At 40.0% G+C, this 19,259-nt stretch overlaps 1 protein-coding gene across 2 annotated transcripts in view; it reads left to right on the forward strand.

The window, feature by feature from the left end:
• CACNA1C (calcium voltage-gated channel subunit alpha1 C) overlaps window positions 1-19,259 on the forward strand; it is a 1,657,037-nt gene that overhangs the window by 425,349 nt on the left and 1,212,429 nt on the right. The gene's annotated exons all lie outside the window — the stretch shown is intronic.

Raw genomic sequence — 19,259 nt, forward strand, 5'->3', positions numbered from 1 at the left:
TTAATGAGTCAATTGAAATTTATGTATGACCAAGAAAAGTGTTGTGTTGCTTACTTCTGCACTGCTCCTTTAACCACACACATTCTTTCCTATGTCATTACTGAATGTAGAACCTTGCATATGTCATCTTGATGTGCATCCTTTGTAAGAGTCAGTTATCCATTGATGCTGATCTATGCTGGATGAATTGTACTGTGCTCTTCGAATAAACTAACTTCTACCTTAACCATCCTTGGATTCATCTTCATTTCACTGGCGACGGGATTCGAAGAGCAGAACCCACGTGGATACCTGATCTAAATTGGGAATTTTACCTGAGTTCCTCGTTTTTCTAAGAAGGACATTATTCTACTTTGGACTTGGTAATTATACTATAGACTTCATTTACCTTTGGATTAAGCTTATGCTCTTGCTTATCATAAACTTTGAGCGTTTTAACTTTAAATACAAGCGTTTTTGCGAATTGGGAAACAAGAACTTTAAATTTACCTTCTCTTAAAAAAAAATCAACCTTCGTCAACCGAATGACATCGTGTTAATGAAGTTGGTAACTTAAAGGAAATACTGTTACAATTGTTTGAGAGTCGTTTTTGAGAAGTGTTTTAACTCGTATAAGCGTTACCGTTATGCTATACGCTTTCCCAAGCGCATTCAACTCGCTCCAGCGCTCGCACTAATTCTGAATATAAACAATTCTTAATGACGAAATTGCTCCAGCGCTCATAACTATTACAAAGGTAAACAATTCCATCAACGAACCTTTTTGCTCCACGGCGTTCCCTCATTGAAGCTGCAACGTGCCGCTGTGAATTCTGGGAATTTACGTCACACGCTACAGCGTAACGGCGGCCATCTTAATAAAACTTGAAGGCGCGTACACCGCTTTTGCAGGTTTCCATGACAACGTCAAGCAACAACGTGAAACAAACAGAAACGGAGCGACTAAATTAATTACTTTGACAGCGGTTTACCTTTACGGTGATTCGCACACCTTGTCCTACCGGATCTTCGTGCAACTCGCAAAGGAGAAGAAAAGGGTTAAAACAATTCAACAGCGTGTCACAAGTAACAGTGATTCGCACACTTTTCCTACTTTCAAGCGAGTTATCGTCCACGGTGATTCGCACACCTTGTTATTTTGAGTATTTTATTGATTACAGTACAATTTAGTCTGCTGATTTACAGTACATTTTATTGCATAAATTTCAGTTTAATTGTGTTTTAGCACGGTTAGTGATAGATTAAGCATTTAATCCAGCATTTTTCTCCATCTAGTTTCTTTTAATTGTTGTAGCAGTAGGTTAATTTAGGATGACTCAACCTAACTACAATATTAGTCCTCCTCAGGCATTTTGGGTTTCTGGTAATGAACCACCCCTTAAGTGGTTGGAATGGAAGCCTTATTTTTGTAATTACATTGATGCATTAGATGAGGATGGAAAAATGTCTCATGCTCAAAAAAAGAGACTTCTTCTTCATTCCTTAGGTCCTGTTGGACTAAAAGTTTATGAAACTATGACTAAACCCTCCTTTCCTGGCGATTTAAATGTTTATATGTTAGCACTATTACATTTAGACACTTATTTCGCTCCTAAGGTGTGTATTGGCGTAACAAGGTATAAATTTTTCTCTAGGAAACAGACTAAAGAAGAAAATATTGATCATTTTTTAGCTGATTTGAAGAAATTATCCTTGGATTGCAAATTTGGTGTTATACAAGAAGAGTTAATTAGAGACCAAATCGTTATGCATTCGTACAATACCTCCATACAGGATAGGTTATGGATTAATGGGGACTCTCCTCTTGATGATATTCTTGCCATCGCACGCAAGGCAGAAATGTCTGGCAGATGCGCTAATGTGATAAAGAATGATAACAGTGCAATGTCTAATGATGTAGTTTGTAAAATTAACGCCACTGACAGGAAAAAACATAACTATAGTCCTAGGCAGTCTTTTGGTTCTAACAACAAATTTTCTAAACATCCTCAGTTTTCCTCAAATGTTAAACTTAAATGTTATAGATGCAACAGTTTAGACCATTTGGCTGACTTTAAAGGATGTCCTGGGTTGAAAACCAAATGTTCTAGCTGTGGATTGAAAGGTCATTTGACGAAAGCATGTAATAGAAAAAAGAGAAGCAAAGTAAATTTCGTGAATGATATTGATGAGGAAGAGAATTTTGAAAATGATGTGGAAGATAATCTAGTGATGAATGTCCATGATAAGTTGGTTTTAAGAATAAGAGACGAAGACATGGTTAACAAGCCTATTTGTACAATGAGTATTGGGGGTGTAGTTGTAAAAATTTATGCCGATTCGGGCTCACCTTATACCATTGTTAATGAAGATATGTGGAAGTCTTCATTTATTCAACATGTGGGGGAGAAATTATTACCATCAGATATCCACCCGGAAGGTTATTTAGGAGACCCAATTTCCATTTTGGGTTTTCGTTGGTTTGTTTTCAGGTTCAAAGACAGGGAATGTAGAGGGAAATTGTACATTTCAAAGAAAGGACCACCTGTTTTAGGGTGGTTCGACCGAAAACAACTCCACATTATATTGGATCCTAATAGTAAAGAACAAGTCTTAGTAGTTGATGACTGTTCTATAGTTACAGATAGCATTTTAAAGAAATTTCCAAAGGTTTTTAGTAAAACCTTGGGGAATTTAGTTGGTTTTGAACATAAAATCATACTAAAGGATGATGCTTGTCCAAAAGTGCACAAGTGTAGGAATGTACCTATCTTAGTGAGAGATGAAGTCAGTAAAGAACTGGATAAACTTGTGTCTACTGACATCATAGAACCTATTGAGGCGAGTGAATGGGTTTCGCCAATTGTCGTCGCAAGACGGAGCAACGGCAAAATCAGGTTGTGTGTAGACCTAAGGTATTTAAACAACAACATCGTGGTTGATAAATTCCCACTTCCCAAAATCAATGAGATGGTCTCTAGTGTTGGTAATGCCCAGTGGTTCTCTACCATAGACCTATCATCTGCATACCACCAGATCTCTCTGTGCCCCGATTCAATGAAGTTTACGTCCTTTGTGACGCCTTTTGGGTGCTTTCGTTATAAACGCATGCCGTTTGGCTTAGCCTCAGCGGCTGCTGTTTTTCAACGGCTTATGTACCAATTATTCAAGGGAGAAAAAGGTGTCAGATATTTTCAAGACGATATTCTGGTCTTTGGGGACGATGAGAATGAGCATTTATCGAGGCTACATAAGGTTTTGAATATTCTTGAGAGCAAGGGTCTTACAGTTGAACATTCCAAATGTAAATTTGCTCAGAAAAGTGTAACTTATTTAGGACATATCATTGACGCTGAAGGGGTTAAACCCAAACCCTCTTTGGTTTCTGCAATCTCCGAGGCTCCTATTCCTGCAAGTAAAGAGGACATCAAGTCGTTCTTAGGAATGGCTGAGTTTTGCTCAAAATATGTTCCTAATTTTGCGAGTGTCTCATACAACATTCGGCAACTTTTAAAAAAGGGTGTGAAGTTCGAATGGTCAAAGTCCTGTGATGAAGATTTCTTGAATATTAAGAATGCTATTGCCCAGACCACTGCCTTGCATAGTTTTGATCCATCTTTTGAGAATGTAATTACCACAGATGCAAGTAACAAGGGTTTGGGAGCAGTTTTGGTACAAATTGATGAGAAAGGGAAGGAAAATATAATAGCCTATGCCTCTAGATCCCTTTCTCCTTGTGAAGAGAAGTACCCTATAATAGAAAGGGAGGCCTTAGCTTGTGCCTGGGCACTTGAGCATTTCAAGTCTTTTATATGGGGCAAAATGTGTTTGTTAAGAAGTGACCACAAACCATTAGTAAAGATTTTGACTACCGAAGGAGTTATCAACGCTTCTGCTCGCCTAGCTAGGATTTCTATGAGGTTACAGAATTTCATATACAAAATCATTTATGTACCAGGTAAAAGCAACGTTCTGGCTGATTTTCTGTCAAGAATGCCTGTAATGTTAGAGGAAGTTGATAATAATGAGTGGAATGAATTACAAATTGCATATGTTCATGATGAAGGACTGTCAGCCTTTAGCAAGGAAGAGTGGAACAAGGACTATCTTGCTGATGAATGTTTACAGAAAGTTATCTCTTTCACCATTGAGGGTTGGCCAGATAAAAAAGATGTTCTTGATGATAATTTAAAGCCCTTTTGGGAGATTAGGTCTGAACTCTCTGTTTCTCATGACACCTTATTAAGGGGTGAAAGAATCATTCCCCCTAATGGGTTGCGGGAAGGAATCATTGAACTTTGCCATGAAGGTCACCCTGGAATTGTTAGATCCAAATCCTTAGTAAAGAATTTATTCTGGTGGCCGGGTTGTGATTCTCATATAGAAAAAACTGTTAGAGATTGTACCATTTGTGCTTCTGCTGACAAAACTTTGCGTACCTTCCGTCCTCCTATGTTGGAGTGTTCTCCTCCAGAATCTACTTGGGAATCGGTTTCCGTAGACATTATGGGTCCTGTTCAGGATCAGGATGGTTCTCAGAGGTATTTAATTGTGATCATTGATTTGTTTTCCAAATGGCCTGTGGTCAAAGTTGTAGAAAGAGCTGATACTGATTCAGTTTTAAGTTTTCTGGATGAAACTTTTGTCACTGAAGGTATTCCTTCTTGCATTCTCACCGATAATGGTGTTCAATTTTTATCTGTTAAGGCAAAAAGGTATTTTAGCAAACTTGGTATTAGACATAGGACAACGTCACTTTACAATCCTAGTGGCAATGGTGTTGTGGAGCGTTTTAACAGGGTTTTGAAGAACACTATTCAACTTTCTATTAGTAACAATCTGGATTGGCAAACTCAGGTTGGGAAAGTTGTTTGGAACTATCGCATTACTGTGAATGACTCTACAGGTATTTCTCCTTTTGTTTTGATGAAGGGTAGGAACCCACGTTCAAAAACCATTCCCACTTGGTTATTTTCAGGTGAAATTGATCCCTACTCAAAAGATTTAGTTAAGGCGCGGTTAGTTCAAGTTCACGATAAAAGTAAAAGATATCATGATTTGAGGCATGGATCAAAGGAGGTGATTATAAATGTTGGTGACTGGGTCAGAATTAAAAAACCTTTCAAGGTACAGAAGGGTGAGTCTTCTTTTTCTGAACCCTTCCAAGTTTTAGAAGTTTTGAAAAATTCCGTTAAACTTAGTAATGGGAAGGTTTGGAACTTAAGTAGAGTTGCCAGATGCAATCCTGGTTCTTCCTCTAAGGTTGATGTTCCCAATCGAGTGTGGAAACCTGAAGATTTGGAGGTTGATGACTCTAATAGTGATTTGGATTCCTTCCATGGTTCTGGAGTTGTTAGCTGCCCTAGTTCGTGTGAAGTTCCAGATCATAGTTTGGTTGTCACTGGAAGCAATAACTCAGATTCTCCTTGCTGTATTTCTGAGGAGTCAATTGTCACTCCTAGGGAGGATTGTTTGGTTTCTGGTGAGGAGTCTTCTCTCCGCCATTCCTCAAGGAAGAGGGTGGTTCCTTCGTGGCTTAAAGATTATATCACTAGTAACAGTTAAAGATTATATCAGATTGTATCTCTTGTAACATTTAAGGTCTTATCACAAATTTAGTTAGTGTTTGCTGTAGTTGTTCTTTTTTCCATTATATGTTTTTTTTTCTTTTCTTTTCTTTTTCCTTTTATTATAGAAAGGGGGATGTGTTGTGTTGCTTACTTCTGCACTGCTCCTTTAACCACACACATTCTTTCCTATGTCATTACTGAATGTAGAACCTTGCATATGTCATCTTGATGTGCATCCTTTGTAAGAGTCAGTTATCCATTGATGCTGATCTATGCTGGATGAATTGTACTGTGCTCTTCGAATAAACTAACTTCTACCTTAACCATCCTTGGATTCATCTTCATTTCAAAAAGGAAAATGTTTAAAGGTTTGTGTTAATAAACTGCGACCTTTTACGGCACCAAACAAGTTGTCATTGGTGTGTGGTAAGGGTAAATGGGCGCAGTTTGGAGAAAGCTAAGGGAGGGGGAGGTGACTCGCCTCTTGGGAGGGGTTTAGCAACTAGTAATGATAACTAAGGCGCCCTGTTGACCTTTTTTACTTATTTTTACAGATACATATGTGCAGTATTCAATATATTTCAGTTCTGTATCTTTAAAAAAAGAAAAAAAATGAGGCCTTCTTTTTAGTGTCTCTGCAAGCTGTCAGTCATGACAGAAGACTGATGCCCGCGCTAATTGACAACACGGGGGTTGAACAAGTGACGAGAATTCGTACTGACTCTTCAATATCTGCTGCCCTCTGATCGATGCCAAGGCTGCAGGTGAAAGTATTGTTTTCCTGTCTTAAATTATTGAGCAGGATTATTCTGAAGACATCACTGGTGAACGTCAGTTAAATAAATGTTGAAATGTAACACATGTAACTCAATTAATTTTTTTTAGTAGACCAAAAATAAATATGGCTAAATACCAACAAGGTGCTATACAAATGAATATGGTTAAATACAGAGGAAATTCGAAAAACAGATTCCATAATGATAACTACTGTATCATATTTACATTTTTGGGAAACGGACAACTGTCGACCCTTGAGATTTTTGATGTGTGTGTGTGTGTCTGAAGTACCGGTTTGTTCTGCGCTCATCCAGACATTAGCGCCCACTACCACGGGCACTGTGGCATTCGAGTGTAAAACATTCCTTGTAGATACCCTTGACCGCCTACAGGGGATGGCCATGTTTATTGTTCTGACACAAATTTATCCAATTATGCGCATAAAATTGACCTTGCGTGGTGTGAAGGACAGTACTTGATGCGAAGAAATTGACATCTTTGTGTCCTGCGCAATTGGTTGTATTGGCTGTGGAAAACCCGGTTGTCCCTTTCATAAACACTTACACAGTTTTTGCCTGTTTTGGCCTTGGTTCCTAGATTTGTGTGCTGTTGTACTCCTTCTGTGTGGGAAACAGCAAATACCACGCCCGCCAAATAACGCCTTGTCTTTGGAACACGGGCGGAACAACGAATGCGTCTGAAACACGAATTCCATTTACCACGCAAGTCTTTACAATGACATGCATTAGGTAAAGCGATGTTGGACTTTAAATTCCAAAGCTTTCCCTACTGTTATAGGGACTGGAGTTGGAATACTAAATTATACTATTCCAAAGTCTGGCGCCCCCCAAGGCAAGTGGGTTGTGACGACTTGCGTTGAAAATGGAATGCATTGTTGAGGCATATTCAGTGTTCTGCTCACATTGTTAAAGAGGGTGTGGGAAAGGAAAGGACGGTTGTGTCATACAACCCTTCCGTATATACTGGGGTAGTTGGTGCTTGGTTTTAGCTGATGGTAATTGCCTCAGCAAAGCTGTGTACAAGGGACATGTGGATTCGGGGCAATACTGGTGCACACCTTACTCTGAATTTGTTTGAGCAATAATATACTGAGCAAATATAATTAGTTTTGGGGTATTTTGCACAGATTAACATTGTTTGGGTCTAAGAGACTCCATTTATGGCATGAATCAGTGAGTTTTCTTTTCCGGTGCAACAAGGTAACAAAATCACTTCTAAGCACTCAAGAAACTTTAGAATATGGATTTGATGCTTGTGGAAACTGGATGAATGAGAGAATTGAATTCACACAATCGTATATTACAACCAACATGAATGGCATTGTTCAAAAGTGCTTTGAGTAAAATGTCTAGAGAAAGTGGGAAATTCCGAGAGATGTTTGGGACAAGTTAAACAGTTAGAACATGAGGGTACAAGTGAAGTCGTCATGGAATACAGCAGAAGAAAGAGCAAGGAGGATTTCAGAAATAAAGATTATTTTCCTCTGTACCCCCATGGTCACTCTGTCCTCTGCAAAATGACAGCAATATTATCCTTCCTCTTCTGAAATGACCTCACTTTACAGGGTGCGAAAACTTTATTTAGCCACTTGGTTATGTTATATCCCATTAATTTATAATATCTGGGAGCTTGCAATCCCTCAATGAGTTACTACAGGTGACTTGTGGTGCACCTAGTCACCTGTAATTAAAGGCATATATTCGCCTGCAATAAAGAAATGACGTAGCACTGAACTGTAGCAACTTCTTTTAATTGAGTTCTGACCTCATATTTGCCTGCAGCCAGAGACAGCAGCCGAGAGCAGGTCACAGAGTATAATGAAAGCTGCATTCTAAAAATGAAAACGAAACCGGGCTTTCTAAACATATAATCGGTTTTCTAGATGAACAGTGAAAAGCAGGAAAGAGATATTTAGGGAAACATGTTTATTTTTTTACATTCTCTAGTTTATCATATAGGAAAGATAGAATTTCTGTGCTTGTTGCTAGCATTCTTAGCTACAGCGTTTTTTAAAATCTGACTCCTAATAAACTGCTTCTAACACGAGTTCCATGACCTTATAAAGGAACTCGGCCTTCAGCCTCATTCCTCCGCATAGTCCTGGAACTCCTTGTTGACTTGCAATATCTTTATAATGTACGGCTGGGGGTACTTTATCCATATACAATGTTTTCACATAGGGTACCACTTGTGTTTCAACTCTTCATTGGCACTCTCATGAGTTTAAAAGCCTGGTGTTTGGTTGGCCAAGAAGATGGGTGACCCTAAGGAATATTAGAGTTGGTGACTCTGAACAGGTGTTTGTCATGAACATTAACCTAGCCTGGACGGTTCATTCAACCCATGGGTTGCAATACTGAACCTGCCTTGGAGACGCAACCCCCTGCGTTGAATCACACTACAAGTAGGCCTTAGCACAACCCGCCTGCTCTCCATGTCTTTCTGAACTAAGGTTTGTGCAAACTTTCTTTTGCTCCCAAGTAGCTTATCTCCTCTATTTTTTAATATCCCCAGCCTGCCTTTGTTTCGTCCTTCTCGCAGCTGTGAAGTAGTTACGTGAATCAATTCCATCAACTCCCCTGGGAACAAAATCTGAAAACCGCCAATTTTCGTTCTCTCTTGTTAGCTGCGCGCAGGCTGGATTTTGTTTTTTTCGACGTGTACATGGTGGAAACCTAGAATTACCCCCTGAGGACTGTTGTCAGCGTGGAGAGCCGCGGCGTGATGGGATGGAGTAAAAATACTGCAAACACCCCGTTTTCCGAATATCCCGCTCACACCGCGCCTATTGCGCCTCCTCCAGTGCTCTTGAGAACAACTCTGCTCCAAGGTTTCTCAGAGAACCAGGCAAAATGATGGTTTGCTGATAGAGTGGTCCCTTTCTTCTAGTGGACAGGCTTGTTTTAGGGGAATTGTTTAGATCTGGCTGTTTATTATGACTATTTTTGAAGGCACCGTAAGGCAGCTGCCTACAATGGCCTGTGTAGGAGTACTGCTGGGGAGTCTGGCCTGGAAGTATGCAGGAGTACTTCTAGGTAAGCAAATTTTAATTGTAAATTAGATTTTTTCCATTTATATGTATGTAATTGTGTGATTTTATGTGGACCTCTTCGGAGTTCAGTAATCATAAATTAAATAAACTTGAAACTTGTAGGTAAGCAAAATACCTCATTGATTTTGTAATATCCACCAAACTCATAGGTTGGCAGAAGTCACATCAGAGACCCTTTCTACAACATAGCCAGATGGGATTAGATGAAGGAACCTCACCTTCCCTTTGACCCTTGCTCCCACCAGGCCTGATTTCTTAACAGGCAGTGACATCACACAACCTTTGGCCCCCAACAATCATTCTATATTTTTTCAAACAATACTACTTATGGTTGCTGCATGTTAATAAACTGTGATTGATAAATGTAACAGACAAAATAAATTCTAATTTTTAAGACCACGAGCAGCATGCTCCACTCACAAGAACTATAGAGCACCCAACAGTGGCTGCAAGGTAGCAACCCAGGGCTATTAGTTGCTACCAAAGTATACTTCTAAAGGACACCTCTGTAGTTATTCAATGTCTACTGTAAAAATCAATGTATATATACACAGTATGTCACTAGAGTAAAACAAAAGACATAACACTTATCAGGTGTGTGATTATCAGTTTAGTATACCATTGTGTCCACAAGTAGGGACCACTGTTTTTTGAAACATGATACTGCCCAAGGTCCCTATGGCATACCTTCTGTGTTCCCTTGTCTTTCTTAAACACACTAGAGTAAAACCCCGCATGTCCGTCTTGGGTTAGTTCCCCCCTTTCTAGGTCATTAAAATGAGTGCAAACAACTTGGTCAACAACCTTACCACTCACTTAGGTACCAAGCGACAACTGACTTTGATTTGTACTGTAACGCAATGTTGTTGATTTACGCGTGCTGCTCCGAGTCACTGGGCACTCGCTAGAGGCCATAACCCATCTGAATGGTGAGCCAGCCAGCTTCCAGCTCACCCCCTTGAACCCTGGTTAGCCACTGTCATACACCCAGATGGTGACCAATTCATTGCTTGCTCTTCCATTCTGTTGTATGGAATCATTGCTCAGTAAATAAAGAAATACAAAAATAAATACTCAGATTTGTATAGCGTGGCTAATCACCCGTGAGGTCTCTAGGCGCTTGTTGCAATGCACATGGAGATTACGTGATTTGTCCAAAATCACAGGATGTTGAGCCGAAAAGATTGCATGTAGGGTAGGACCCAACAGGGTCATGTGACACTGCCTTATGATGAGTTGTCTTGATTGATTCAATATCAGACATATAGCATGCTAACTTCACATCACCGAGGCTACTGCTATCCTGTAAATCTTAGGGCGACAAGGTGATCACATGCGATTGCTTTACCACTGTGTTGTACAGGCACCATCTCTGTACCACTGTCCTCTCAGGGCACCATCACTCTCCTACAGTCCCGTTTGGAAAAGTCTCTCTGCCATGATACTGCTGAGACACCATTTCACTACTACCCTGCGGTCGCGACACAATCATCCTACCATCTTATTGGGACATGATCGATCTACCACTTTCACACCAGGGCATCATCACTCTACCACTCTCATGTTAGGGCAACACAGCTGTTCAGCCTTCCTGTTATCCCAGTGCAGCTCTACCACCATTCCTTTAGGGTCACATATTTATGAATGACCTGTTAAAGCTACACATCACTACCATTATCATGTTACAGCAGAACCACTTTATAGAAAACCTATAACAGCACTACCACTTTCTAAGCCCCGTCTACTCTGCTACTGACCTGTTAGGGCATATCCATTCAACCATGTGTTTTTAGACCACCTCAGCTCTAACATTGTCCTGTCCGTGTACCACCATCCGCTCTACAAGCACCAGATTAAAGCATTAATGTTTGGCCACCACTCTCTTAGAGCATCACCACTCTATAACATTTCTTCCAGAGCATCAGCACTCCAATGCTTTTAAATTTATGCATCGCAGGTGTTAGATCTTCACCGCTCACAAGCATGAGTGTGCAAAATTTGCATAATTTCCTTTTGCATAATTACATGAAATTTCAGGAAAATTACCAGTCAATACGCAAAATTACACAATTACCCACAATGCAAATATACCATTTAACACTATATTGTAGTATGTAATGCATCCTTGCGTGCATTTTAGGGACAAGGATGCATTTCATGCTAAAAAAAGTGTGAAAAACAAAAGTTGTGCAAATGATAGCCTCTTGCTTTTTGGTTAGTCACAGGCTAGGTGTAATGGCATAATGTTGAGAGTCTACTACCTTCCTTCTTCTTAGAGGATTTACAACCTACCACACTGTGTTTAAACTAAAGCATCAACACTATCCCACCATGCTTTCAGAGCACCACTTTTCTACCATGCTTGATTAGAGCACCGCTGATGTACCAGCATTTGCTAGGACAGTTCCACTTTATGAGCACTACCAAACAATTGTCACTGCCTTGTTAGACCAGCACTACACAACCGTCATCTTATAGAGCACCACGGATCAACCTTAAATAGGCCCATCACTCTACTATCATCTTTATAGCGCTCCAATGATCTACAAAATTAGAGCACCTAATGAAAAAGGTATTAGTATAGAGCCAGAACAACAGGAGGGAGAGGCTGATAGCACTTTCCCACTAATGTACCAATCAATAAATCAATCAGTCGGGATTTATAAAGCACGGCTAATTACCCAATAGGGTAACCAGGTCACTTGTAGGTCCCAGAGACCTATTTGAACAGCCTGGTCTTGAGGGCCATTTGGAATTCTGGAAGTGTGGTGATGGTCCGAAGGTGCATGGGGAGGCTGGGAGGCTGTTCCAGGTCTTTGTAGTGATGTGGGAGAAGAAACAGCCTCCAGCTACTTCTGCTTCGTTAGATGTGGGGAATATGGGCAAGTGAGAGGGAGACAGAGCGTAGTCTTCATGATAGTTGGTGGAATCGCATAATTGACCATGGAGCTTGTCATTATAATACATATTGACCCATACCCTCCTTATGCGTCCTCTACATCGGCTGTGCAATCAATAGTGATATAACAGTTCGAGCAGTGCAACACAATAATGCTTGTGTCCTGAACATTTGCACTTTTACCCAAAGGCAGCATTACAGATGGTCTTCAAGTAGATGACAATTAACTTAGCCTGGAATCCTTTTGAGTAATCCTCTAGACGCTGTATGCACAGCTCTATATGAACGTGTGAACACACCACGTAGTAGAAGTGTAATTGTAAGAGATTCTTTGACTTCCTTTATACACCTATATATCCTCAATGTATTTGGATCTATATATTTATTACTTTTCTCCTAAAAAAGTATATGCAATGCACTACCATATTTATCATCCTATACTTCTATCAATATCTTTAATCTACATATACTTACCTCCTTTATGCAGCTATATCATTTCGATGTACTCATGGATCTATATATTTATTGCTTTCTTCTAATTCAGCATATCCATTGAACTACCCTATTTCTCACCCTATACCTCTCTCCATATATCTTCTACCTCAACTCTGACTCATCTCAAACTTCTTTCTACTACCCTTTCCAATGCACTACTCTATTTCTCACACTATAGCTCTACCAATATATCCTAAACATCCACTCTCTCGTTCATCCCAAACCCTATACCACTACGATGATCCCCAAAATAACCCTTTCTAGACTCTTCCCTACTCTACCCCTCCTTGCATCATCTGACACCTCTTGTACTATACCGATCCCCAAAACAAGCCTTTCTAACTCTTCCCTCTGACTCTTCTCCTCCACATCCCTTTTTACTCATCCCAAGCCTCCTCCTACTGCAATGACCTCCAAAACAAAATAAAAAAAAGTCTAAACCCCTCAGTCTTCTGTCCCTCCACTATCCTTTTCAATCAAAATAACAGCCTGACATGTCAACTTCTCAAATTTCATATTTCACTATACTAATTCACCACTAATTCTTTATGGGTTCTGGAGTAGCGTGCTACTCGCCAAAAAAGTGCTTCAACACCCCTCAGGGGTAGCAAGCACTATATAAATGCAAACATCTTTCCTTCTTCTCTCCATTCTCTACCCATCTCTATCCAAATAAATGACTAACCTGTCCACCACTCAAATTACTTTCATATTTCACTATACTAATTCAACACTAATTCTTTATGGGTTCCGGAATAGCGTGCTACTCACCGAAAAAGCACTTTGTCGCCTCGTCAGGGTTAGTAAGCGCTATATAAATGAAATACAATACATTCAATCATCTTATTCCTGTTTTTCATTCAGATCTAAACACCTAAACATTATTCTCATTCATCTCAACTTTCCATCCTTCCTCACTGGTCCTTGCTCCATGCTCCAAGTTCCATGCTCTCGTCCATGATCCCATGCCTTCTTTTGGTTGACCTCGTAACCTTGACACTTCCATCCAGATTTACTAGTCCAGTACCCTAGTATCTATGATTTTATATTCCCCATATTTATTGAATCTCTATGTCATTGTCTAACCAAGAGAAACTCTTTGCACCAGAGAACTTTATAATTGTCTGTGTATGCCAGACCAATAATTCATTTTCTAACCCAAAATAGCATACAAACTCTTGAAAACCAGAGTTTCTGCAAAATCTGGAAAAATGTAATTTTTTTTCATGCAGTACTCTCATCTCCCAAACAGATCTTTGCTGAAGTTAAAACCTAAAAGGCTTCCACTGAGTAATATACATAATTAATGTTTTCTTAGCAAAAACTCAACCACTTTCCAAGTACAAGCATGCCAACTAATTTTTTATAAGCCTTGTCTTCCTGGCTGCACTTTTGCACTTTCAGTTCGTAATATTCTATGCTGTTTTAAAAGTTTTAATGGTGAATTTAATACTGTTTTGACTGAATATAATTTTATGGGAATCAGTGGAGGGATCACTGCAACCAAGGGTGAGACAAAAGCGCTTCACTTTAGTAACTGGTCGCATTCAGTGCCAGATGCCACCATCAGGACAACTAGTGATGCTATTTTTGTTGGGGCTGTAGTTGTTTGAGTCGGCATCACTTTTTTTAATGAGCGCTGGGGCGATGGCACGGGCAGTGGGCACGCCAAAAGCAAGCCTGTCTATGCTTGTCCGCATCTGGTGGGCCAGGGGCCAGAACCCCTGCCCGTTTGACTAAAATTAGGTTAACCTTCCCCTCAGAAAAAAATACCCAGCTAAATAGTCCATTGGGTAAAAACTGTTACCATACTGTAGATCCTTTGAACTTCCCCATACATGTGGTTTTTGAAGGAAGGATTTAGGCCACCAAGAGTTAAGGAAACAAATACATTCTGTGGAACACCCTAATATCAATCGAAACAATTGACACATGTTTCTGATGAACTGTAGATCTCTCCCACATGATTAACTAGATTTGTTTGCTTTTATTGAAGCAAATCTGCCTGAGGCATTCTTTCTTACTGAAACCAGACTCAGAGAGGATTCCATGCCTGATGTAGTGGTAGTCCTTCCTCAGGGCTACCACTACATAAATAGGTGCAAAATAAATGTACAAAATAAAATAGGTGGTAGGGCTGCCATAATTTTCATGGAACATCTTAAAAGGAACTTCATCCACATTAACATGTTAGGAATGTATGACGTTACAACACATACATTTACAACGCATGCCTTTACAACGCAGTTTTTACATCGCAACATCCTTTACAACGCACTCCATTACATCGCATGACACAACATCGCATTTTTAGAAACTACCTTTACAACGCCTTGCATTACATCACATTATACCTTTACAACGCATACCATTACAATGCATACCATTACATTGCATTTAAGGTAAGTATTGGATAGTATAGGGGTAAAAATTACTATTCTAACTCCAGGGGGTGCAACAGTAAGGTAAGTGTTTGATAGTGTAGGGGTACTATGCATTGTAATGGTATGTGTTGTAATGGTATGCGTTGTAATGCCTGCGTTGTAGTGACATGCGATGTAGTGTCATGCGATGTAGTGTCATGCGTTGTAATGACATGCATTGTAAAGGATGTTGCGATGTAATGACTGCGTTGTAAGTGTAGTGCGATGTAATGGTTTTGTTGTAAAGGATGTTTCCCACATGTTAGGGTGGGAGAGTCTCTCTTTTGGAATTTAACTTTTCCCAAACTTTATTTTTTCCAGACTATTGGTCTGCCATGCCCTAAGACCAGCCACTTAGTTTATTCATGCTCTGCCAGATATTGTGGTTGAACTAAGCTTATAGAAACCCAATTTCACTCTGCTGGGTGATTTAAATACACATTTTGATAATAATAATTGTGAATGTGCTATGAATTTACTTCACAATCTTTCTGCCATTCAGCTTACACAACTGTTAACATTTCCCACACACAAAAAACGTCATCTTCTTGACCCCATTTTCACAAATATTTTATTATGAGATCAAAAGAGTCTCTCTCGCTGTATGATTTGATGGCACGAATGCCCAGAGGCGTCTAGGCGCTGATACTAGCGAATCCAGTAAGGTTACCGATGAAACTATAGATGAACATGTTAGTTGGCGCAGAGCCAAGTTTTTAGCGGTTTACTAAAAGATAAGAGTGTAGGGCTGTTCTTTATGCAGGCTGGAAGCGAGTTCCATATTTTGTCCGTCCCTAACAGAAAGATTCTTCTGCTCCACCAAGCTTTCTTGAACCTGGGAGTTTGTAGGAGTTTGCTATGTGCAGATCTTAGATTTCTAAAAGGCACTTACCAGTTCAGATGTTCCTTCAGGAATTGAGGACCGGCACCACGCAACGCCTTAAAAGCTAGACATTGGGATTTAAACTTGATCCTCTTGTCCACTGGGAGCCAACGGAGGGTTCTCAGACAGTGGGATGCCGGCTAGGACCTAGGGATATCCAGCAGTAGTCTAGCTCCCGCATTTTGGAGACGCTGTAGCCTCTGTAGAAACTGCGATTGGATACCCATGTTCAAAGCATTACCGTAGTCAAATCTGGACAAGGCTAATGCTGTTTCAAGTGTTTTCAGGGAGTCGGGAGGGATAAAAGGGGAACTTTCCAGATCATTTTAAAGATAATAGTTGAGGTGAGTGTACTGATCTGATTTTTGAATGTCAGTTTGTAATCAAAAATGAATTGTACGTTTTTCACCTACTGCACTGAAACTGGAAAGTCTCCCAAACTGGGGGGGGGGAGCACAATCTGGGTACCTAACAAAAGGACCTCTGTCTTTCCGCCGTTTGATTTTAGGCAGATGGATCTCATCCACTAGTTTACCTGTGTCATGCAGATATTAAATTGATCTGCTGTCTCTTCAACATTGCATGAATCTGACACCACTAACTGGGTGTTATCAGCGTATGAGACCACTCAGAAGCCGAATTGTCTGATGATTGTAGCTAGCGGGGTAACATAGAAATTAAAAAGTGTAGGGCTCAGGGCCGAGCCCTGTGAAGTTTAAATCGCTCGGGCAAGAAGGCTCTGTACTCTACTAATTGAACCCTATTGGAGAGAAATGATGTCAGCAACTTAAGGGCGGTGCCTCTGATTCCCAGCTCAGATAGCTTGTCGGCTAATATTTCATGGTTCACATTGTCAAAGGCTGCCGATAGATCTAACAAAATCAGGGCGGCCTTACCGCCAGCGTCCAGCATTGCTCTTAATTCTTCTGCTGGTATGACCAGAGCTGTCTCAATGCTGTGCCCCTCCCGGAGCCCTATGCTGGTGAGATCACTGTATTGTTCTATTTCACCTCCCAAGAGCAGGAAAGAAAATCCTACCGGCCATCAGCCAAGGCTTGGCCAATGCTAATCAAAACGGACCACAGCTACCTGGGAAACCATGCTACTCAATTCCATTTGGGATTTGAATGTAGATATATCAGAAATGAATGCCAACTTCAATGAATGCATAAAGGATTCACTAGACAAACTGGTTCCAATGAGTGCATAAAAATAGCCGACCACAGGGTCGTGCCTCTTGGTTCTTTGCGCAATTAGTCAAATTAAAAAAAGAATGCAAAACATTGGAAAGGAAGTGAAGGAAATGCTATGATGCTACCAGCAAACTAAGTTATAAAAAAGCAACAAAGGAATAGCAATATGCCATTAGAGAAGAACGCATTTCCAATCTTAACACTAGGATTGAAAATGCACCCAATTCATCGAAGGAGAAATACAAGATAGTAAACTCTTTCATGGAACCAGCCAGTATGGCTTCCAGTCCCCCTCTCTTTTGAGTCTGGCTGCAACATGTTAGCCAATTACTTCCTTGGAAAAGTTAACAATATTTGTGCTACTTTGGAATGGGAATCTGTACTTAACAATGTTTTTAATAAAATCCAGCAGGATGGGCTGGGAAAAGAGAAACTAAGTTTCCTTCTGCTGGTGAAAAATAAGTTATACAAATAGTAAAATCGGGATCCCCGCTTGTTCCAGCAGATTCTGGCAGGTCACAATGTAATCTTCCCAGTGCTAACGGACATTTTTAACCATTCACTCGAGAGAGGTAGCGTCCCAGATTACTGGAAAAGTGCAATTGTTAGATCATTGCTAAAAAAAATCCTTAGATCCCACATAGGTGGAAAATCACATTTCTTTACTCCCTGGAGTTAGCAAATTACTCTAGAAATTTGTTAACAAACATATCTCCTCTTTTTTAGAGCATTACTAAATACTACATCTCACCCAACTCGGTTTCCGGCCCGGAATTGGCATGGAGACAGCATTAATAGAAGTCACAGAAGAATTAAAAAAATCCTTGATCCTTTATAATGCTTGACCTAACCGCATCCTTTGACACGGTATCCCATCCAATCCTAATTCAGAAGCTAAAACAGGCCAAAATTACCAGCTCAGCCTTAAAATGGCTTGCCTCTTTTCTGAAGAACAGAAGTTTCAAGTTTGTGAGGGATCCTCCATCCCAGCTTCTCGTCTCTTAAAATGTTGGGTCCCACAGGGTTCATCACCGAGCCCTATTCTTTTGAATCTCTATGTCTCATGCTTTCAGAGATCATATGTTCCCATGGATTTTCAATGGTGTCTTATGCAGATGACATGCAGATTGTTATCTCACTTACGCCTAACACACCTAGGCTATGGTTGATTGATTGATTGAAAAACTTTATTTCGGCTACAAGCCATAAAAGTATAAAAATAGCATCACATTGCAGAGAAAATATGTCAATTTTTTTTAAAATCTAATGATTACATTTGAAGCACAGAAAAATGACATGAACAATAAATGTCTTGGGGGGAGGTTCACAAGGGGAAAGTCACAATCTATGGATTACAATTATAATCTGTTACAATTACCGAAATAAAATCAGATTCCTATCTTATAAATAATTAAAAAAAGCCAGTAGGCTATGGGAATTCTCTATATTTGGGAAAGCCACAAACAGTGATTAGAAAAACTCTAAACGATCCAAAATGCAGCAGTTGGAATTCTTTGGGAATGCCAAAATATCACTCTGTTTCATCCTTCCTAGTATCCTTACACTGGTTGCCGGTCCAAAAATGGATACTGTTCAAGGCATTATGCATAGCGCATCGGGCAGTAAATGTGAAGGGACCACAATTTTGATGACATCTCATACATTCTTACTCTCCTAGTCGACCAATACGATCCTCAAATCTAAATCTATTGAATGTTCCTAAGATTGCAGAGGACGTGCATGCTTATATCTCGCACCCAAACTATGGAATACTTTACCAGAAGCAGCCAGGAAGCACAAGGATATACTTAGTTTCAGGAGACAGCATAAGACATTTCTGTTTATCTAATATACAGCGTTTGTGAACCTGGTTAGATGTTGAGCGCTGGGAGGCCCTTTGGGTAGCCATGAGCTTTAGAAGTGCCTAGAATAAAATATAATGGAATAGAATAATGCAATTTGCTCAG

The sequence above is a fragment of the Lissotriton vulgaris genome, chromosome 1_2, assembly GCF_964263255.1.
Source record: "Lissotriton vulgaris chromosome 1_2, aLisVul1.2, whole genome shotgun sequence".
Lineage (NCBI taxonomy): Eukaryota > Metazoa > Chordata > Amphibia > Caudata > Salamandridae > Lissotriton > Lissotriton vulgaris.